Genomic DNA, 24,589 nt, shown 5'->3' on the forward strand with positions numbered 1-24,589 from the left:
TCCGGATTTACCTTATTTGTTTATTAAACTCCTCCACTTAGCCATTTGTGAATTCATAGATTTGTCCTTCAGATTCGGATATCACCGAGACTCATGATCTCATCTTTGCCTCTCCTCACATCTACTGATATTTTAGGATTTAGCGGATCAACTGTCTCTGCTGTTCCTGGTGACTAACCTCAGTTTTTTGATGTTGATTTTTTTTTTTTTTAGATTTTATTTATTTATTTATTTGAGAGAAAGAATGGGAGAGAGAGAGAGAGAGAGAGAGCACAAGGTGGGGGGGGGTCAGAAGGAGAAGCAGAATCCCTGCTGACTGAGCAGAGAGCCCGATGCAGGACTTGATCCTGGGACTCCAGGATCATGACCTGAGCCGAAGACAGTCACCCAAACAACTGAACCACCCAGGTGCCCCGACTAATGGTTATTTTGCTATAATTTTGACAGTTCAAAGGATGCTGTTACATTATTCAATATAAGATGAGGAAAATATAGAGAGAGCATAGGGACCTTTGAAAGTTAAAAGATGCAATTAGTGCACTTAATTCAGATGCAATTAATATTTATGCTTTGGTAAAATACTTAAGTGATTTGGGAGATAATAAGTAGTCATAAATTTAGACATTTCTAAAAAAAAAAGATTCAGTAAACCTCCTGAGTTAAGTAAAACTTTAATTAATGATTGTTTAATTAATTTAAGGGTACTCAAAACTATATTTAGTTACGGGATTACTTTCAGCCTTGCTTTAATGAAACACTTCCTGACTTACCTGATTATAAAAATCATGTATGGTGCTTATTAAAAAAATACTCATTTTCAGGTCCCTTTCCATACCTACTCAATGAGATTTTCCAGGGGAGGACCTGGAGATATGAGGTTCTGGAAATGTGAATGCTAAAAAGTACCCCCAATTAAATCTTATGAATAAATAATTTGGGAGACACCATTCTACTTTGTAGCCCATATTGTTTTAAGTCAATGTTGAAGAGCAATCAGAATATTGAGTAGGATAAGCAGAAAAAATACCTGCTGCTAAACTTATAGAAGTAACATTTTTATAGATAATGCATTAGTTGCTGTGAATTGTGTAAGACTGATGATTCACAGACCTGTACCCCTGTGGCAAATAATACACTATATGTTAATAAGAAAATAAATGAAATTTTAAAAAATGAAATGCGTTAGTGCTATAATATGCTAATATATTATAATGGTATAGGAAAAATTGGAAAAAAACTTAGAAATGGACAAAAAGATTATTGGATGTCTTCAGTGGAAAACTAGCATTATCTAACATACACTTCCAGATTATATATTATAGATCAAAAGCTATTTCACAACTTTGTAAGTAGTAGAATATTGCTAATGATTAAATGATTCTTTTCTAGAAAGACAATCTGTGTCCCATGCAGATGTAATTAGTTATTGTCCTATTGGTATTGGCCAATTTTTTGTGTTTTAAACAAATCTATTATTTTTTTAAGGATTTTATTTATTTATTTGACAGACAGAGATCACAAGTAAGGCAGAGAGGCAGGCAGGCAGACAGAGAGAGGAGGAAGCAGGCTCCCCGCTGAGCAGAGAGCCTGATGCGGGGGCTCAATCCCAGGACTCTGGGATCATGACCTGAGCCAAAGGCAGAGGCTTTAACCCACTGAGCCACCCAGGCACCCCAACAAATCTATTATTTCAACATTTCTGTTCATATCTATCTATTTATCTACCAATCATCTCTGTATCTACCATCTCCTCCCCCTGTTCTTTGGAATATACTTTAAAAGGGTTGTAACATCTTGCTGTTTTTCTTAAGAATTAATGAGTCTAACAATATCTTTGAGATATCTTCATTTAATATTTGTAAGACATTCATAATTATACTCTAAAAATTTTCAGTGGATGGTATGCTATCTACTTCTTATTTATCCACCCTGAAAAGAACAAGAACCATGCCTTAGTTTCTCTAATATTACTTTTCCACAGGGGTCACGTATTCAAGAGTGCATTGTGCCTGGTTGAAATTATATACAATGGCATATTACTCAACCATCGAAAGGATGAAATTTTACTATTTACATCGACATGGATGGAAATGGGGGGTATTATGCTGAGCACAGTAAGTCAGTCAGAGAAAGACAGTTATCATATGGTTTCACTCATATGTGGAATATAAGAAGCAGTGCAGAGGATCGTAGGAGAAGGGAGGGAAAACTGGGTAGAAATCAGAGAGGGAGACAAACCATGAGAGACTCTTAACTATAAGGAAAAACTGAAGCTTGCTGGAGGGGAGGTGGGTGGGGCAATGGGGTGATTGGGTGATGGACATATAGGAGGGCACGTGATGTGATGAGCACTGGGTGTTATATGCAACCGATGAAAAACAGAAACTACATCTGAAACTAATGATGTACTATATGTTAGTTAACTGAATTTAAATAAAAAAAGAAGAAAAAGCACATCTAGTATTAAGAGTTTTAAGGAAAAAGCAGTTTCTAAGGGCAAGTCTAATCTAGTGATTTTCTCCAATATATCAGACAACATGACACGTAGCAGTTTTCAGAGGAGAAGGAGGATCACTCTTAAGGTACTGCATGGAAATCTAAACTGGGTTTCCTGACATTTGTCTCAGTTTTTTGACCTGGAAAAGAAAAGCTCTAAAAATGTGCCCTAGTCTGGGTTGTCCGAGAATAGCAGATGCAACCTTGATTCCATGTTGTGTAGCCTCTCCCATAGATACATTTTGTGCATTCTTTATGAGTTTAGTTTGCTTCAGCTTGCTTATGAGTCCTGTGTCAGTGACTCAGAGTAGAGGCAGATACATAAACTTATTATGATATTAATAACAGAGGAGTGTACAGCTAAACACTTACCATAGAAATGCCATTACATGGGCAAGGGGAGTTAGGAAATTATAACAGAAAATGTAACATTTAAATATTGTCATACATTTTTCTCTGGAGTAGAATAATATTTAGTCTTTTAATTAAAAAAAGTAGTACACAAATGCATTCTAGATTTTAAAATGCCAAACGGTGAAGCAAATTCTTTAAGGATGAATTAGGGAGGGAAATGAATCTGCGAGTAGGAGGCAATTGTAGAGGAAAGAGGACACACCAGGGAGTAGAAATGCACAAAGTGGAAGTGTAGGAGACAATGGCGTATTTAGGAAATATGACTAAGTAATTCAATGTCAGTGGGACAGAATATTGTGAGTGACTGGAGATGAGATTACAAAGAAGGTTGAGTCAAGATTGTAAAGAATTTTGTATATTATGTTTAGATGTTTAAGCCTTCCCCTTTTAGGCAGAGGAATAACTTGATTGGATCTGTATTAGGAAGTTTCACTTTGGAAATAGACTGAAGTAGGGAGGGTGTGAAGGCAAGGAGTCTCAGGGAGGTTTATATGCAGAATATATTGTAAATCTCATGAAAATGCAGATATTGTTATTTCTGTTAAATGAATGAAAAAATTGAGATCTAAAGGAATCAGGTCATTTTCTCTCCAAGGTTATGAGTAAGAAAGTGGTAGAACAGGGATTTGGCTTCATGCCTCTTAGCCCAGCTGCTTTGATCTCATCTTTGCTGCCATTCCTCTAGAGAAGTTATTTGTCCTTAGGTAAGAAATGTGGGAAAGAAGGGCCATCTGTACCCCAATGTTTATAGCAGCAATGGCCATGGTCGCCAAACTGTGGAAAGAACCAAGATGCCCTTCAATGGACGAATGGATAAGGAAGATGTGGTCCACATACGCTATGGAGTATTATGCCTCTATCAGAAAGGATGAATACCCAACTTTTGTAGCAACATGGACGGGACTGGAAGAGATTATGCTGAGTGAAATAAGTCAAGCAGAGAGAGTCAATTATCATATGGTTTCACTTATTTGTGGAGCATAACAAATAACATGGAGGACATGGGGAGATGGAGAGGAGAAGGGAGTTGAGGGAAATTGGAAGGGGAGGTGAACCATGAGAGACTATGGACTCTGAAAAACAACCTGAGGGTCTTGAAGGGGTGGGGGGTGGGAGGTTAGGGGAACAAGGTGGTGGGTATTAGGGAGGGCACATATTTCATAGAGCACTGGGTGTGGTGCAAAAACAATGAATACTGTTACACTGAAAAGAAATTAAAAAAATAAAATAAAACAATATCATAATCTTGAAAAAAAATGTGGATGGAAGGAATTGAAGGCAGGACAATGAGCATAAACCAGCGCTCAGTTAAGTACAAAAGTGTGTGTTACTGACTAGTTATGGGTTAGTGTTCAGAGAGTTTTGGGCCCAGATATGAGAAGATCTGCATTCTTGTTCTATCTGTGATCTTAACTAGGTGGGTGATTGTGAGAAGTTAGGGAAGCATTTGGGGATTCTAACTCTCTCTCTTTAGAGTGAGGAGGTTGGTCAAGCTAATTTCTAGGGTCTCTTCCAGACTTAAGAGTCTGTGGTTCTTCATAAAGATCACTGTGGGCTGGTGTGTTTGGAGAGAGTGTCACAGAGGATGTGAGGTTATTAACTATCATTTCCATTTCAATTTAAGATGTGATGAATGTCTTTTCTGTCTGTTTCTTTGGCATTATATATGTGCTTTCAATATAGAACATTCCACATTATATTGTAATTGCTTACAGGTGTGCTATTAAAAATATTTAATGGCCACTTTGGCATACGTATTTATATAATAGGAGGAACCCAGTTATAAACAGGTAGAAGGATCATTTGGTGCACAACTAGCCAACTATCAGTTCCAATTGCTTGCATGTCTTACTCTCCTCTGGACCAAGAGTAAATCAAGGCAGAACTGTGTCTTTCTAATTTTGGATCCTCCATTGTAAGGCAGTGTTTGCTTCATAGTAGATGGCTAATCAATATTTGTTAGATGAACAATTTCCAGTGTCTCCTCGGTGTTTGACAGACTCACATGTTGAATGTGTGTAGCTGTGTTTCATGAGCTCGTAGTGAGAGGGAAAGGACGCTTGAACAGCTTTGCTTTTAGAAGAAAGCTGACAACCCTGAGGGCAAGCAGTTGCAGAAGTACCTGAGATACCAGACACTCATCAATTTCCAATGATTGTTTATACCTTCTTTCTAGAGTCAATTATGTCCTAAAACTGGAACTAATTTTACTTTTCTCAAAAAAAGTATTTCAAGGGCAAAAACCTCATTACTTCTTCACACTCACTTTATAAGCTATGGCATTTTCTAGTTACAGTAAAAAAAAAAATGTCAATGTAAGTTCAAGTCTTATCAGCATCTCAGGGCTCTTCTTTCTTAATCTTTTCCTGACAGAAAGAGATTTCTGTCCTTTCCCTTATTATCTAATCATGTTATACTTCGATTGTGTCTTCCACAAGCCCGGGATGGCTGACTCATCATTTTGGATTTATCTTGCAAGCAGCTGTAAGATTTAAGTGCGTTCGTGCACGCACACGCACGCACACACGCACATATACACACACACACACACACACCAACAACCTTGGTCAAGACATGTTGGTTAAAACTCCTCTTATTTGTATCATGAATTCTACAATCTCCAGTTCTCTTTGTCGTTAGAATATCCTAACTATAGCATTGGTGCCTGGATCAGACTTGTAGAATAGCTGTATTGAAGACATGGAGCTCCAAACAAATGTTTAAAAAATGGATAAGGAAGATGTGGTCCATATACACTATGGAGTATTATGCCTCTATCAGAAAGGATGAATACCCAACTTTTGTAGCAACATGGACGGGACTGGAAGAGATTATGCTGAGTGAAATAAGTCAAGCAGAGAGAGTCAATTATCATATGGTTTCACTTATTTGTGGAGCATAACAAATAACATGGAGGACAAGGGGAGTTAGAGAGGAGAAGGGAGTTCGGGGAAATTGGAAGGGGGAGGTGAACCATGAGAGACTATGGACTCTGAAAAACAATCTGAGAGGTTTGAAGGGGTGGGAGGTGGGAGCTTGGGGGAACCAGGTGGTGGGTATTGGAGAGGGCATGGATTACATGGAGCACTGGGTGTGGTGCAAAAACAATGAATACTGTTATGCTGAAAATAAAAAAATAAAATAAATGTGTTTCTTCAAAGCTGTTATGACTCCAGGTGATTTCTTTCTTCTGGTTTTTAATCCTGTGGAATGAGGTTACTTTGTCCATTTCTCTTCTGTATTACAATATTTAGATTGCCTCTACTGTAAACACTGGTTAGGTTTTTTTTTTTTTTTTAAAGATTTTTTATTTATTTATTTGACAGAGATCACAAGTAGGCAGAGAGGCAAGCAGAGAGAGAGAGGAGGAAGCAGGCTCCCCGCCGAGCAGAGAGCCCGATGTGGGGCTCGATCCCAGGACCCTGGGATCATGACCCGAGCCGAAGGCAGAGGCTTTAACCCACTGAGCCACCCAGGCAGACACTGGTTAGTTTTTAATGGGATTTGAAATCCTCCAGTTGTACATTTTAGTATTGCTTATAGATTTTTTTTCCAAATAGATTCAGTTGTTCCATGTTTTGAATTAATAGCATGTTTGTTAGCTGAAACAGGATGATGGATATGTGACATGTGAAACAGAAGAATACAGGGACATAAGTAAGAGTATGGGCTCTGAAATCCTCAGTCTGAATTTAAATCCTGGTTTTGCCCTCTTTTTCCCAAAAGATTGTACATCCTTGATCAAATTCCTTTATCTGAGACTTGGTATTCTGATATTTAAAGTGAGGTGGTAATGATACCTAGGTTATGGAGTTCTTATAAAACACTAAGGATTTGGAGCGCAGTAAGCTAAAAATAAATGTTAGCTTGGAAAGCAAAAATATAATGGAACTCCAAAGCCTCTATATATACAAATAATATATAAATAGTACTACCCAGTGAGAAATCATGGCTAGCTATTTCAAAATTCATTTCTTAAATGAATTTCATTCTTCGACATTGATTGATTGATTCATTCCCATAGTTTATTGTTATGCATAGTGTACTGTGAATACTTGAATACAAATGTAACTTTAGTAGCTATATTTGATTATTGCCTGCTTCTATCCAGTTCAGTTTTGGAGCTACTCTTCTTCTACTATTTAAATAGTAATGTCTTGGGGCACCTGAGTGGCCTAGTTGGTTGTGTCTGCCTTCAGCTGTGGTAGTGATCCCGGGGTCCTGGGATTGGACCCCATGTCATTCTGTCAGGCTCCTTGCTCACCAGGGAGTCTTCCCTCTGCACCCACCTCCACTCATGCTCTCTTTCTCTCAAATAAATAAATAAAATCTTTTAAAAAATAGTAATGTCTGGAATCCTTCCAACTATAATGAGATATCCAACATCCTTCCCATTAAAATTTTTCTATGGCCTCTCTTGCTTCTAATTCTATTTCTTGAGTTGTTGGCTACTCATATCTTGTCCTCTATTCCTGATCTTTTCTCTTAAGTCAACCTCAAAGGACTACCATCCTTTTCCTTCTTTTCCTCAAAACACTACTTACAGAGGCATTTACATGTGTTAGAACTTTTGTTTTCTGAAGGATTTCCTATATCTTGGAATAGGGTGCTGGATGAACTGAAACTGAATATTTTATATTTTTCTTCACTCACTCCAGGAAACTAACATTGTTCCTAGATCTCCCATCCTTTTGCCTTGGGCTACTGCAGGCTCTCCAAAAGGCTCACTATCCATTAATCTCCTTCTCACACAGACCCCAGAACTCAAAGTTTCTCCAAGTCTATTAGGCAGAACAGTTCAGTTCTATGTCTGTCTTAGTCCATTTTGGCCATTGTCCTGAGGGCTTTATTTTTCTAAATAAGCCTTTTCTCCTTAAAAGGAAGTCTGCTGATAGCTTTAAAATAATATTCCCTCACCACCCTTAACTCAAAAGATAAATAAGCTACAACTTTTGGTAATTCTCCGCAGTTTATTCTTAATAGAGTGATACTTTAAAATCCTGAGTCAGTTCCCTTCAGCCCTTGGGAACATTCTGCCTGGCTCCCAAACTCATTCAGAGTAAGTCAAGGTCTTTGCACTGTTCCTAGGCCATAAAACCTGCCTGGTCATCTCTCTGGCTTCACGTTGTTTTACTCTGCTCCTCTGTCATTTCTCTCCAACAGTATTGGCTTCTTAGCTATTCTTTGACCCCCAAATCTACCAGACACAATTCATCAAGCGTATTTCTACCTCAGGGCCTTTGTACTTGCTGTTCCTTCTACCTGGAAAGTTGTGCCGTGGGAAACTCTCCTGAGAGAGACAACAATATGTATAAAGACATAAAAGAATATGGTGATTTTAGGAACCATAAGCCTTTTCAGGAACCTCTTTGACCTTTGCCACAGCAACTTCTTGCTAAACATGTCTCCAAAGGCAAGGGAAACAAAAGCAAAAATGAACTAATGGGACCTCTTCTGCACAGCTTCTGCACAGCAAAGGAAACAGTCAACAAAACTAAAAGGCAACCTACAGAATGGGAGAAGGTATTTGCAAATAATATCAGAAAAGGCTAGTATCCAAAATCTATAAAGAACTTATGAAACTCAGCACCCAAAAAAACAAATAATCCAGTCAAGAAATGTGTAGAAGACATGAACAGATATTTCTCCAAAGAAGACATACGAATAGCCAACAGACACATGAAAAAATGCTCCACATCATTTGGCTTCAGGGAAATACAAATCAAAACCACAATGAGATACCAGTCAGAATGGCTAAAATTAACAAGACAGGAAACAACAAATGTTGGCTAGGATGCAGAGAAAGGGGAACCCTTTTACACTGTTGACAGGAATGCAAGCTGGTGCAGCCACTCCAGAAAATGGTATGGAGTTTCCTCAAGAAGTTAAAAATAGAGCTACCTTACAACCCAGCAATTGCACCAATAGGTATTTACCCCAAAGATACAAAGGTAGTGATCCAAAGGGGCACCTGCACCCCAATGTTCATAGGAGCAATGTCCATGTTAGCTAAACTTGGAAAGAGCCGAGATATCCATTGACAGATGAATGGACAGGGAAGATGTGGTATATAAAATACAACAGAATATTACTCAGCCGTTAGAAAGGATGAATACCTACAATTTACATTGATGTGGATAGAACTAGAGGGCATTATGGTAAGTGTAACAAGTCAATCAGAGAAAGACAATTATATGGTTTCACTCACATGTGGAATATAAGAAACAGAGCAGATGACTCTACGGGAACAGAGGGAAAACAGAAGGAGAAAAACTTGGAGAGGGAGAAAACCCATGGGAGACTCTTAACTATGGGAAACAAACTGAGGGTTGCTGGAGGTGGGTGGGGAGATGGGGTAATTAAGTGTTAGGCATGGAGGAGGGCATGTGATGTGATGAGCACTGGATGTTTACGAAACTGTTAAATTATTCAACAGTCTATCTGAAACTAACGATGGACTATAAGTTGGCTAATTGAATTTAAATAAAAACAAACAAAAAAATAAAGGAACCATAAAACTGTTAGTATGCCCAGACTTTAAATTCTGTATTTGTATGCAGGGTAACATTGTTCCAAGTATGGGCTACAACACTGGTGTATTGGTGCAGATTTGTGGATAAGCTAATGAAGTTTCAGCATCCATCAGTTGCATGAACTCCTTTTCTGAGGACCTGGAGGAGTCCTTATCAATGTATTTAGAAGGCTATATGGTTTTCTAAAATTGGTAAAAGTAAGATATTTGAACACAGTTGGTTAGAACAGTGGTTTATTTTCATTCTGACTCAGATTTATCACACTTCTCCATTGAGTCGTGTGGGAATGGTTGCAGGCAATTTTGGGATCTGATGTCAGGGAAGATGAACTGGGAGATTCTTTTATTTGACTTTAGTAATATTATGTGATTCACAGTCACTTCTCTGTATAGTTGAGTTTTTGCTAGCTCTTTCTGAATGATGTCCGGGAATGCTACAATCCATTGCACCAATTCACTGAGCATCAAGACATGAAAATTGAGGGTCATGCTGTGATGTGAATGTGTCCTTTGGTGCCCGACACTAACAAGAAGGTAGTGAAGAGGATCACATGAGAAATGATCAGAACCAGAAATTAATCTTTCAGCTTATATACAAAACAAATTGTCATTTTTCCAAATTTGAAAACAATCTTGTCAATCTATGTGCATTTCCTACTAGCTGAAACAATCTCCCTAAACTGCATTTTCCTTTTTTTGCTTTCTCAGTTCATGGTCCTGTGCTGCTGATGCTGGCAGGCCATGTCCCAGGACCCAGAGTGGGTCCCGTAGGACCAGCCAACAGGGTTCTCTGGCTTCATGCGGGATAGAAATCACAGACAAGACAGCAAAAGGTGAAAGCAGAGTTTACTGAAGGTATAGAGAGAGTTCAGGTCCAGACAGAGTGTTTGGGAGACTCAGGAAGGAAAGGAGGGAGTCTTATCCTTGTTTGGGGTTTGGAGTTTTCTGACTGAGGATTATGGTCTGGTGCATGTGTACTCTTAGTCATCCAGGAACCTACTAGAACAAAAACAAGGGCCTGGGTGTTATTCCTTAGAGCCAGGAGGTCTGGGCATAGAGATGTCTAGCTCGAGTGGTCTGGAATATGATCAATATGATCCAGTTGTTCTCACCTGGTCCTTCCTTAGATATTATCTATCCTAAAGAAATCACTAAGTCCTTGTCCCTTACAAGGAAGAATACACTATTTGCATTTTGAGGCATGTGTAAAGTGGGGGTGCAGGTCCTAGCAAGAACAGAAGCAGAAGAAGGAACAAAAGGCAGGTTTTATGGACTCCTTCAGTTTCCCTGTCTCACTGCTAAGCATGAACCTGTGCAGATGACACCGTAGTGAGTGACCTTACAAATCCCTGCCGTCTAAGAAGATATCAAATCGCCCGTCACTCTTACTCAGCTGTCTATTCATCAGTCTTTGATGGACTTATTAAGTTTCCTCATAAAATTAGTTTGAAATTTCTTCCTTAATCTCACTGAGATATTAACCCATACCCACATAAAATCAGCAATTGATCCATGAATATAGTTACCAACCATTCCTGTTTGCCCGGGACCAAAGGTTCTCCTGAGAAATGGAAAATTCAGGGCTAAAATGGGAAAAGTCCTGGTGAAGCTGAGATGAGGTGGTTGCTTATGTTTTCCTGTTTGGTTTCCTTATGTTTCCTATTTATCAAGAATAACAACCCAATGACAGCTTACGGGATTTTATCTTCCTTCTGCCATAAAATTATTCTTTGTTTTTTCCCATCTGCCGATAATTTATTCCCACATGAAAAAGATTAATTTTCCTTCTTTATAAATATCCTCTCTAAAGCCGTGTCCTGATTTATGGGCCCTTCTCTTTGGAATCTTGCTTTTTTCAGTTGACATCTCCTTTTTGTCATTTTAAATGTCTCCCTTTCACCAAGTCTCTGCCCTCATCTATAATGACTTCCTTTGGCCTTTTTTTTTTTTTTTTCTTACACCATCATTCTATCTCTCTCCTTCCTTTTTACAACAGATTTCTTGAGAGTAGGCTAGGATCTCTGTCTGAATCCGTTACTTCTCTTGCTTTTGTCCTCAGCATTTCATAAAACAGTTCTCTTAAGATTCTCTTAACAATCCTCTTAACTGTCAAGTGGTTCAACAAAGAGTCTTTGTGATTTTTTCATCTTTTCACTCCTTTGAAATCTCTGATGCATTTTCCCTTGTTGATTTCCTTGAAATACTTTTCTGTCTTGGCTTCTTCACATTGCCCCACCCTAAAACTCCCTTTAGCTCTGATTGTTTCCTTTTGTTGCCTCTACTGATTTTTTTCTTTCCATCCCCTAAAAGTTGGTGTTTATCAGTGTGTTCTGTTTAATCTTCTATGTATACATTCTACTCATTGGCATTTTACCTATTTTTGTACCTTTAATGATTATTTTGAAGATGGTTCTAAACCCTGCCTCTTTATGTCCAGACCCTCCTTGAGACTGCAATGTTTATTCCTAGCTCTGCCTTGTATATCTTATACCAGAAATCCTTCTGAGCTCTAACCTTGGCAAGTCTGAATAGAAGATTAGGATATATTTTTTTTACTCCACACAAAAAAGCCCTTCTTTCTAAGTCCTCTGTTTTTCTTAATAATATGTCTGGTTTTTTTTTTTTTGTGGTTTTTTTGTTTGTTTGTTTGTTTGTTTTTTAAGAGAGGGATGAGGGGAGGATTCAGAGGGAGAGGCAGAGAGAGAATCTTAAGGAGGTTTTATGCCCAGCAGGGAGCTGTATGCGGAGCTGCATCGTACAACCCTGAGATCATGACCTGAGCTGAAATTAAGAGCCGGATGCTTAACCGATTGAGCCACCCAGGCACCACAGTATCTTTGTTTTTATGGTCAATTGTGCTCAAAACCTTGAGATTGTGTTTCTCCATCCTAAAGAGCTCCTTTCTCCTAGTACAAATTTAATCAGTTGTCAAACCATGTGCAGTCTGACTCAGATTCTGTTTCTTGCTTTAAAAAAAAAAAAAAAATCCAGTCCTCCTGCCACCATCACCCTAGGTTAGGTCCTCATGACATCATATTTTTTCTCATCCCCTTGCCTGTATTCCCATTTCTCCTGTTTCACCCCCAATTTGTTCTGTGCTCTGCTTCCTTAGACTGACTTTTTAGGGCTTCTCTAAAATATGACCGACAGCTACTTTTTTAAACCCTTACTCTGAGTCATTCCCTGAACACAACTGTGCTCCTTTCCAAGTGAACTTCTAGTTATTACTTAAATATCTTCTATGATCAATCACTGTATTGCCTTGTGCCCTGTTTGTTTTTACCTACAGTGACACTACCCATTTTTGTAGGCTTTTAAAATTCATGTTTGTGCTTCCTCTTCCAAATCCTTCAACATTTTTGGTCTTTTGATCATTTACCTCTATTACTTTCTTTTATTATCTTCTTTTAGTATGAACCATTTATAATGTCCTCATGAAATTAAAATTCTGAGATGGCAGAGGCTGTCAGACATTTTCATATGCTCTTTATAGTGACCTGTGCCCATTTGATGCTCAATCAATGCTGCGTGAAATGTAATGATTTATTTTAACTTTATATGTTTCAGACCTAAAGCATGATTTCAGAAGATCCTGAAATTGCACTTGTTTCTACTTGTTGATTAGAAAGGTGAAAGCAAAGCTGAAGCATAGTCACCAGGTGGCAGTGCTACAGAGCTGTTCTGAACCTGCTGCATTCTCTGATGTAATCTGGATAGAAATGATTTACTAGGACATTTTCTGCCCCAATCTACACAAAATCACAGAAAATCATAGCTATTAGCTTTGGAAGGGTCATGAAGACCCTTCTGCCCTACAGTCTAGTTGTAAAGATGAGGAAACAGAGATGCATGTATATATATATATATATATAGAGAGAGAGAGAGAGAGAGAGAGAGAGAGAGGGAAAGAGATAGAAAGGATTTTGAAGGTTATTTAGGTTTTTTTTTTAACAGATAAAGAAAATGAAATCATGACCAAGGAGATGTATTAGTTGGAACACTTTTGACTGTCTCATAAATTCAACAGAAATTGGTTTTTAAAATTAAAAAGAGAGGAGGATGATTTTTTAGCCCAGGTATCCAAAGAGTCCAGGGATAAGCCTAGCTTCAGGCAAGGCTGGATCCAGTGTTACATTCTCTAGCTTTTTATTTTGCTTTCTGCTGTGTAGCTTTATTTCAGGTTTTGCATTTCCCAGCCACTCTTGTCTTATGCTATTTTTTGGTAGGTGTATCTGCAAAGAACATAATTTTCTTTTCTGACAGTTTCAATAAGAACCCTGGAATTGAGTCTCAATAGGCAGAACTGGGTCATGTTCCAGCTGGAGCAAAAGGAGGAGTTGTCCCCCTTCATCTATCTGAGGAATGAGGTTGGTTTGAGGAAAGGTTGACATTTTTTTTTTGTGTGTGAATAATTTTTCAGTCCAGGACAATGCCCAGCTAAGGCAGTGACTAGGGACTGAAATCTAGCCTGGGTTCCGCTTGCCAAAGTACGATACATTGGGGCTGCATCTGCTTAGATGGGACACTTTTTCTAATTTGCCCAGAACACTGTATTCAGAAGAATGAATGAAAACTGAGTAGATCCAAACAAAAATATACGCTCTGGTGACAGTTAAAAAAAATTAAGGGGGTGGGGGCGCCTGGGTGGCTCAGTGGGTTAAGCCTCTGCCTTCAGCTCAGGTCATGATCTCAGGGTCCGGGGATTGAGTCTCGCATTGGGCTCTCTGCTCAGTGGGGAGCCTGCTTCCTCCTCTCTCTCTGTCTGCCTGCCTCTCTGCCTGCTTCTGATCTCTGTCTGTCAAATAAATAAAGTCTTAAAAAAATTAAGGGGGTGTTGGGTGACTTGGTTGAACATTCAACTTTTGGTTTCAGCTCAGGTTGTGTCTTGTGGTTGTGGGATCAAGACCCATGTTGAACTCTGTGCTTAGTGCAGAGGCTGCTTCAGATTCTCTCTCCTGTCCCTCCATCTCACACACTCTCTTAAATAAATAAAATCTTTTTAAAAATTATGGTTAAATTTGATTTTCCTTCCTTCCTTCCTTCTCTTCCTTCCTTCCTCCCTTCAAGATTTATTTAATTATTTGAGAGAGAGAGGATGGAGGGTAGCAGCAGAAGGAGATGGAGAAAGAGAATCCCAAGCAGACTCCCCGCCAAGTGCAGAGACTGACACAAGGTCACTTGTGTCACCACTACCCAGAGACCCTGGGAGACCACAAGCCAAGCCCAAACCAAGAGTCAGATGCTTAACCGACTGAGTCATCCAGGCACCTCTACTTCTGTTTCTAAATGGAAGGCAACATTGTGTTATACAAAACGTGTGATGATTTAGAGCCAGAATACCAAGTTGGAATCTTGGTTCTGCTGCATATCGCTGTGTGAATTTGGGAAGAGTTTTAATATTTCTCAGCTTCAGTTTACTTATATATAATAATCATATTTCAGGAAGGTTGGAGGATTAAGTGAAGCATAAAAGCCCATCATAGAGCCTGGGATATAGTAGCAGCTCAATTAATATCAATTAATTGTGGCAGTTTTTAAATATGAGCCCCAAATTTTTAAAACTCTTCTCAGAGAGGGATAATGTCTATGTTCCCCTCTCTCGAGTTGGGGAATACTTGTGACTTCATCAACCAGTAGAATATGGAAAAGTGACACCATGTGACCTCTGAGCCCTGGCCATAAAATGTCACATAGCTTCCTCCTGGAATACAGCTTGAAATCCTTCTCAGAAGTTCCTGCTTTAGACATTCCCTCTTTGAATAAAGCCATCATGTTGTGAGAAGCTCAAGCCACACAGAGAGACAGATTTCCCTGTAACCTCTCAGTGGGAGAAATGCCAACGAATTTTAAAATGCCATATGTTGTGGTATGCAGTATGATGAGTGTGATTTTCCTACAAATACTTATTTCCTTGATTATTATAAGGATGTTTATAACTGTAATGGTTAAATTTATGTGTCAATTTGGCTAGGCTGTGCTGCCCAGTTGTTTAGTTAAACACCAATCTAGAGGTTTCTGTGAAAGTAGTTTTCAGAAAGGCGAAAGACTGAGTTGAATTTGAACTCAGGACATCGGCTCTTATCTGAATTTCCTGCTGGTCTGGTTTATGGGTTTCAGGATTGTTAGCCCCCACAAATGTATGATCTAATTCCTTAAAATAAATCTTTCTTCCACACCCTCTCCATATATATCATTATATCTATCACTCTTTTTTTTGGAGAACCTTGACTAATACAATAACTAAATATAGGAATATCAAGACAGACTTTTTTTTTTAAAGATTTTATTTATTTCACACACACACACACACACACACACACACACACACACACACATATACAGAATGAGCACAGCAGGGGGAGTGGCGGGCAACGGGAGAGGGAGAAGCAGGACTCAATCCCAGGACTCTGAGATCATGACCTGAGCCGAAGGCAGACGCTTAACCGACTGAGCCACCCAGGCGCCTAAGACAGACATCTTTTTAATATAGGATAATTTCATTTCCATCATTAGATGATTTAGGTACTTGATATCTGAACTCACATTTTAGAATTTAGAGAGTACTCACGTGGTTCTTTAATTATTCTACATATGTTAAACTTTGCAGCCCGGATAAGAATTTTAGCCTCGTGTCTCATAATGCTAATCTTATATCTCCTAAATTCCTGTTGTATAGAGTTCAGCTCAGTAAACCTCTGGGGATTATTCTTCAAAAGTCTGTGAACAAGTTTTTTGTGAGGAGAATAAAACCAACATTGTGAGGACTGTGTGCCTCCTTAAGCACATTCTTAACTGACATTTTTTGTTTCACTGTCTCATTGACTCATTATGTAAATGTCATTATTGGGCAATTAGTATTTGCAAGTAGGTGTGGGATAATAGTTTCCCCTATTGACATAGAGATTTGTGATCTGATGATTGGAGATGTTAGGTGACTCATTTATAAGTGTTCTCTTGGGGGAGTATATCAAAGATGCAGCTTCATGATTTAATGAATTGACTCAAATTATCTATCCTTTTCCCATTTCTTAGCGACCTTTATGAATTCTGTGCCTAGCTGTCTCCATTTCTCTCATCTGAGCCTTGCTGATGGAATTAACATAATCTTTTTTTCCAAATTTATATGTAACCCTGTTAAAAATTTCTTCATTTTGTTAAATTATACTGAACTTTTAAGAGGAGAAGCATGTGGGCACCTGGGTGGCTCAGTGGGTTAAGGCCTCTGCCTTCGGCTCAGGTCATGATCCCAGCGTCCTGGGATCGAGTCCCGCACCGGGCTCTCTGCTCAGCAGGGAGCCTGCTTCCTCCTCTCTCTCTCTGTCTGCCTCTCTGCCTACTTGTGATCTGTCTCTATCAAATAGATAAATAAAATCTTAAAAAAAAAAAAGGAGAAGCATGTGGTATAATGCAAAAATTAACTAAGAATCAAAAGACTTAGATTCTGGTGCCAGGTTTTGGCTGTTTAAAATTGAGAGGTGTCCCTAGACATACATCCTCACAGCCTCAGTTTTTATCCAAAATGACAAGTTTGAAGATTTGGATTCCATTACTTGGTAACTACTAAATTTTACTTGGAACTGTTTCTGAAGAAATCCTTTTGCCAAGCTTCTACAGAGAGCTATTGCTAAGGTGTTGCTAAAGGGAAACAGCTGAGATGTGTCTAATTTATAATTTATTAATTACAACCAGCTGCAGGGAAGGGAAAGCAGCTATTAGCTGGTGGGATGGGATGAAAGAATGAATTTTTAGACAGTAAAAAATGATAATATATATCTTCTAGGCTGAGGGGTGACTGCGCAGTTGATCCTGAGCTAGAAGAGAGACTGTAACAAAAACATAAACTCTTGTTAGCAAAGAAGATGAAAGATCTCTTTTAGGACTTTTAGGCAACTAAATAATCAGTTGGAATCTCAATAATACTGCAAGAAATTCTCCTGTTCTGTTGAAAAAGGCTAAAAGGATTTGGTGGCTAAAAGATTAGGTTTATCAACTGAAGGAAGACAGTTCTAGAAACAGTGCAGATTCAGGTAAATCTGCCTAGGATTTTTAGAATAAAGGGTTTCAGAACTGCTTCAGATAAAGATGGAAAAACTTTTTACCTTGTATCCCCATTATGATAAGGCCTTGCCAATTTTTTTTTCTAGTGTCATTTCTGAATAAGTGCACCTGAGCCCTTTCAGAGTATCTGGCCCATTGCCTACTTAAGACTTATCTTTTGGTTTCATCTCTCATTGGCTGTATTGCCTGCCCAGTGGACATCTGCAGGATTCTGACTGATCTGTAGTCCTGCATGGGGCAGTCCAGTTTCCTGATAGGGACAGTCCATACTAGTTAAAATCCAGTTATATCCAGCTCTGTCTGTTGGAAGCAGAAAATTCCCTTAGCCGGGTAGCTGGGAAGACACTTACAGTAATCCACAATAAAAAATTGCAAAGCTTGCTCTAACCAGCAAATTCTCATTGAGAATATGAGATTTCTTTTTAGACGTCATGATGAACAGAGCCTATGAAGTGCTGGGCTCTTTTTATGTATTGGTGTATTCTCACAACAACTTTGCAAGTATTTATTGCTATACCCAGTTGACAAAAAGAAACTAAAGTTCAGAGAGCTTAGGATATCAGAGTTAAAGATAATGAAAGGTGTCAGTATTCAAACCTAGCATGGCTATCTCTTTCCCCTGCTTTGCTAAGCCTGTATGATGCTGAATGTGCCATTTAGCTTTCTGTGTCATTTTACAGTAACTAAATTAAAATTTGTACTACTTGGTCTCTAAGGTTATCATTTCTTTAGTGAAAGGTATTTACTATGGGCTAGAATTTGTAAGGATAAAGATTTGATAGAATAAAAAAGGTAGAACTAAGAGATCAAGTACTTGGCTAAAAGAATGACCTTTTTTTTGTTGTTGTTAAATAAAAAATCACTTCATGCCTCTGAGACATTTATTTATAAGATGTTCTCCAAAGTTTTTAAGTTTCAATGTGTTTAATGAACAAACTGCACCTCTCTTCCCCCATTCCATATCATCAACTGTGAAGGGAGCTCATTTATTTTAATCTCTAGTTTTCTGGAAGAATCACTTAATTTCTGATTCTGACAAACAGCATGAAACTGTTCAAAAAACTGTCTCTAAAATGATAATTTTTATATTCATGGTACTTTTTGAGTATTACCGACATATTCTCATGTGATGACTTGGATTGACAACACGGAAAATCTATTTTCCCTCCTGATTTGCTCTTTGTGGTAGACTAGGTTCCAAATGGATATGTTTACTTGAGTTTTGAAAGGTACTATTGAAATGATGTGAGAAAAATCCCATTTTAAGAACTCTGTTACCAGATTACTTTAAATTTCTCCCAATGTGTTAATAAAATGCAGAGCTGGAACTAGGCATTTTTGTGCTAGAGGCAATTTTTCTCTAGCGGTTTCTTTTCCCTCTGCTTTTGCTTTATGGACTGTCAATCATGGAGTCTTCCTTGGAATCCTCAGTAAAGCTCGTTTGAAATAGGAATTATTTCTTGCTTATCCTTACCTAAGCCAGTAAAGTGGTCATCTCTCTTGCTTAAGGGACCTTAATTTTGATAATCTTGTTAGCTTATAATTGCCACAGGTAGGTACTTTCCTAGGCATTTATCATTAATCGTCACAGTCCTATCAGGCAGGTGTTATTGCTATCCTCATTTTAAGAAAAGGAATCTAAGAATCAGAGATGTTGAGGACTTGCTGGATTTTCTGTAGCTTAGAGAGTAGTAGAGCTGGGATTTGACCCAGGCCTTTCCAGTCCAAGGTCCAGGTGCTTGACTTCTGTGCTGTGCTGTCACCCATGGTCCTGGAGTCCCCTGTATTTCTTCACAGATCTGTTGAACAGTCTTCCTGAGACTTGCAAAAATAATTTTTATTTTTTTTTAAAGCTATTCGTGGTGCAATTGCTTTTTTTTTTTTTTTAAAGCTTTATTTGACAGACAGAGATCACAAGCAGGCAGAGAGGCAGGCAGAGAGAGCGAGGAAAGCAGGTTCCCCGCTGAGCAGGGAGCCCGATATGGGGCTCGATCCCAGGACCCTGGGATCATGACCTGAGCCGAAGGCAGAGGCTTTAACCCACTGAGCCATCCAGGCGCCCCGCAAAAATAATTTTTAACTTGTTAAATACTTAACTACATTTTTGCTTGAAAGTAATGATGCTATCTTCTTAGTTTCTCTATCTCACTCTGTGGACAAACTGAAAGAGTTTTTAGTTCTCAGAATTGATTTTAGGGTTTTATAAATGTTTTGCTTGAGCTTTATACACTGTGTTTTTGGCCTGAGTATTTTGTCTTCCATGAATATTTCTTATATGTTGGTACGTGACTCAATGAATAGGAAAATATAGTTACTAAATTGAAGAATAATACAGCATAAAACATAATGAGTCAGTTTAGGTCTTTCTTTTTCCAGTCAAAAGCTTACAAAATTTTAGCTATTTATGTAAAAAATATTCATATTACAAGGAGGGTGAAGGAGCTATTAAGTAAAATATGAAGTCAGAAGTCATTAGCATTGGCTTATCATCTAAATTTTCTTTTTGATTTATTACGTGGGATAGAATAAATTTTCTTCTGCCCCCTATACTCCTTTAATTCTCCCCTTCTTCCTCTTACTCTTTCTAGTTATTATTTCAATGTCTGAAAATTAGCCATGACATATTTTTTGTTTTATTGAGACTTAAATGACATATAACATTGTATTAGTTAAAGCTGTGCAACATGATTTGATACATATATATATATATATATTGCAGAATGATTACCATAACATATTTAATTAAAATTTATCACCTCATATACCTACAATTTTTTATGTTTGTGATGAGAACTTGTAAGATATGTTCTTAGTGTAACCTAACCAAATGAGAGTTTGTCCACCCGATGGACAGTATAAAAACTGATACTGAGGTTTTGCAGTGAATAAAGGAAGGCTATTTGTTGGATGTGGCACCACAAGGAGAATGGGGAGCTAATGCTCTAAAATCCTGAACTCCCCAATGGTTTGCAAGTGAGGGTTCTAAAGGGCAAATATTTAAGGCAGTCTCCTGAGAGGGTGGACACCATTGACTGGAGACCCATGATTCATGCTAGCAGGTGTTCTGGTGTTACACATTATCTGGTTCCCCAGAGGTCTTTTCCATCTCAAGAAACTTGGAATCTGAAAAATATCATTATTCTTCATGTTAAAGATTTCATTAGGTACCCTCTGGTGATCGTATCTATAAGGCAGTGCTGATTAACTACTTGTAAGCCAGTAGGATTGCATTCCTACAGATTCCTTGGCTGGTCCAGCCATACCTGGGGGGCAATATGACCTTTAGTGTTCATTTTTTCATCTGTATTGACAAGATAGATGCCAGCTTCATTAGCAATTTGCAAATATACTATATAGTAGGGTTTTTTTTTTTTTTTTACTGTACAGTAGTATTAACTATTGTTACATCCCCAGGACTTATTTATCTTATAACTATAAATTTGTACCTTTTGACAATCTTCACCCATGTGCTCCCTGCCCCCACCCCCTTGGACAACCACCAATCTATTCTGTTTCCATGAGTTGGGTTTTTTTTTTAGAGTCTATCTGTAAGTGAGATCATACAGTTTTTGTCTTTCTCTGTCTGACTTATTTCATGTAACATAATGCTCTTAAGATCCAACCATGTTCCTGTAAATAGCAGAATTTTCTTGACAGCAGAAGCAATAACAGCAGCTAGTATTTGTTGAATGATCACTATATGTCACGTACTATGATAGATACTTTGTATATATTATTTAATTCATCACTCTACCAATGATGGTATCTATATTCACATTTGCAGAAACAGATACTCAGGCAGGAAGTTTGGTTAGCAGAAGTTTTCATGGCTAAGTCATTGGGACAAAGTCCCGTCATTGGGTCCTGAATAAGGACCCAGGTCTGTTCAGTGCTAAAGTTGGTGTTCTTAACCATTGTGCTCTTCATTAAGACTGTAATAGTAATCTAAGAATACTGGCACATCCTAAAACTAACCATCTTCCTTCCTTGGAATCAAATATGCAGTTGGTAGTTCATTCCTTTGAAATTTGTTATGACTATATACCAAAGGATGGAAATATTTTAGTATGTTAGAAATACATTTTATTGAAGAGCTCATTAATATGGGAAAATAGTAAGTATTCAATTACTTGGAGTTAAAAACATTTTTTTTTTGAGATTTTAGCAAAGAAAAATAAGTAAAACCTACACTTAGGGAGTTATACCAACATTTTTAATGTTTGGAAAACATTAAGGTGTGGATGGACTGACGTTTCCTCACTGCTGTTGTAAAAGAAGCCCATGGCCAGTACTGTTTGCGGTAGAGAATTCTGTTTACTAATTTCGTAATGGATGAAGAACTCAGAGACTTTTACAACTGGAAGAGACTTTAGAAGTCATTCAGACAAATAGCTTGGAGTTTCTCGGAGAGATGTTTATCTCATTTTTTCTTGAACACCTTCAGTGATGGAATATGTTCTGCCTCCTGGGGCATCACATTTTATTTTAACAGCTCTTGTTATTTCTTTCTTTCAATTGAGTCCAGATCTCTATCTGTAATTTCCACTCCATTGCTCCCTTTTCTATCCTTTACTAAATTACAGCCCAAATCTTCTCATTTTCTGGTCCCTATCCCCCTCTCCCCTCTTTTCTTTCTAGTTGTTACTTATGTAACATGATTCTGGGTACTTCTGTCATTATAATGGATTTTCACAGTATATCCTTCATTTTAAATAAAGTGTTCATTTTTAAATGTGTGGCTCCAAACCAAAAACAATGCTCAAAGAACTGTTAGCAAATTGCAGAATAAAATAGTGCTGTCATCTTTGATCCATATACCATGTTTTATGTGAATAATATATATATATAATATATATATAATATATACAAAGATGAATGTGATAATTTCACGCAAACATGAAAAGTTCTGGGCATTAAAACTATATGTAAGGGATTTGGGACTGGAAAAGGAGAAAATTAGTGGCATCAGGAAATAAATTGTTGAGAAGTTTGAGAAGGAAGCGGCTGAGATGAAAAAGTTTTCTCTCGTATACCTACTTGAGTGTTAGGAAAATGTCTGTGAATGTGGTATCACTATTGACATATCCTTGTGGAAAATTGAAGACATACAAACAGTGTGAGTCACACTGATACCTTGGGACATAGATAATTAATATTAATAAATCTGATTGTAGATACCTCATTTTTGTTGCATTTATAGCTGGTGCTTTAAGGAATATTATTCTAATTTACATGCTTTTTACAACAGTGATTGTTGGTGCTGGCAAACATGTTCCACTAAGCCATTCTAAAGCCTGACAAGATATGAGGAAATTGGCAAGAGAATCAATAATTGCTTTCAGAAAGCTGACTAAAATGTTTTATGCCAATTTTCTTTTCAAATTGTGACAAAATTCTGGAGCCAAATTCTGTTATTCTTTTGTGCATGGGATAATTTTGGTTTATACCATGCCCCCAACTTAGGTAACTTACAAAGTCTACTATCCATTCTTCCAGAATATCTAAACTTGAAATAAGCCATTATTATTGGCTTCATGGAGACTAATGTTCTAGGATCCAGCAAAGTGCTTACCTCTGGTTTAATCAAATGGTCAGAGTGAAGTCTGCTAAATAACACAATAGCTTAAGCATAGTTAGTTCACCAGGAGACAATATGGGCTTCACCACTGAGGTTGTATCTACAAAGTGGTAGTGGCAGCAAGAATGCCCACCAGTGGCAATGACTTGCTTCACTGCATAATTTATCATCTTGAACCATCTAAGTTAAAGCAAAGCTAGCTCTGTGTTTGAGTTTGGTTTTATTTTCTCATGTTGCTTACAGGTTTATTTGGCTTAGGGGAAGATGCCCATCTTGGTAAGAAGCTGAAGGAGGACTCAAGTTCTCAAAAGCAGATAATGGCTCTGATATTGAGACATTTTCATGTAAACTCATGTGTGTGTTGTGTGTATCTTCAAGGCATTGCCAGAAAGGCTGCAGGAGATGGTAAGAGACAATCTTGCAGATCTCCAGCCAGTAAGCTAAATCAGAAGAGTGGCCTCATAAATGTGTATCTTAAATGACCAAGTTAATGGTATAAAACATGAATGATGACAATACAGTATAAAAATTGGAAGGAAAAATGTTTGTGGATCATTTGTTCTGTGGTTATTGTTAGGTTTTGAAATCTGTATTTTTAGGTGGAAATAATGTAATGAAAAAATCTTTACCAGATTAAAAAAAATTATTTTGAAGATTTCCAAACACACAAAAGCCAAGATACTCACACAATAAATTCCCACATACTCATCCCTCAGCTTAATCACAATCAACATTTTGCCATTGTGTTTCATTTATTCATTTCCTTCTCTTCCATTTTCCAAAATATTTTATTTTTTTCCAAAATATTTTATTTCATTTTATTTTTTTAAACTTTTTAAAAAAGATTTTATTTATTTATTTGACAGACAGAGAGAGGGAATACGAGCAGGAGGAGTGGGAGAGGGAGAAGCAGGCTTACCACTGAGTAGGCAGCCTGATGCACGGCTAGATCCTGATGTGCGGCTGGGATCATGACCTGAGCTGAAGGCAGACGCTTAACGACTGAGCCACCCAGGCGCCCCTCAAAAATATTTTAAACACATATATCATATGCACCTCTAATTAAGACCTACTTTCTAGAAATTTCAGAACACCGAAACAAAGGTTAATGCAAAGAAGAAATGGGTAAATATTGATAAATATTTGCATGCACCATTCCATTTGGAAAAAAATCAGATGTTTATTTTTTTTTTTTTTTTTTTAATGATCCAAAGTATCTAACAGCAGAAAACTAATATTTTACTTTTTGGGAAAAAAAAGATGAGATTACCACCATGTTCCCATGATGCATTCAGTTTAGAATTCCAGATGGGTTTTAAATCATATCATAAATTCTCCCAAACATAAAAATAATTCTCTATCTCTATAGGAGGTAATTGTATGTTGAAATTTAAAAAATAAGCAACTCTACCACTGAATTTATTAAAGTCACAGAAAATAAAATCAACATACAGAAATCTGTTGCATTTCTATATACCATACTGAAGCAGCAGAAAGAGAAATCAAGGAAT

The sequence above is a fragment of the Lontra canadensis genome, unplaced genomic scaffold (assembly GCF_010015895.1).
Source record: "Lontra canadensis isolate GAN:19392208 unplaced genomic scaffold, GSC_riverotter_1.0 scaffold37, whole genome shotgun sequence".
In the NCBI taxonomy this organism is placed as follows: domain Eukaryota; kingdom Metazoa; phylum Chordata; class Mammalia; order Carnivora; family Mustelidae; genus Lontra; species Lontra canadensis.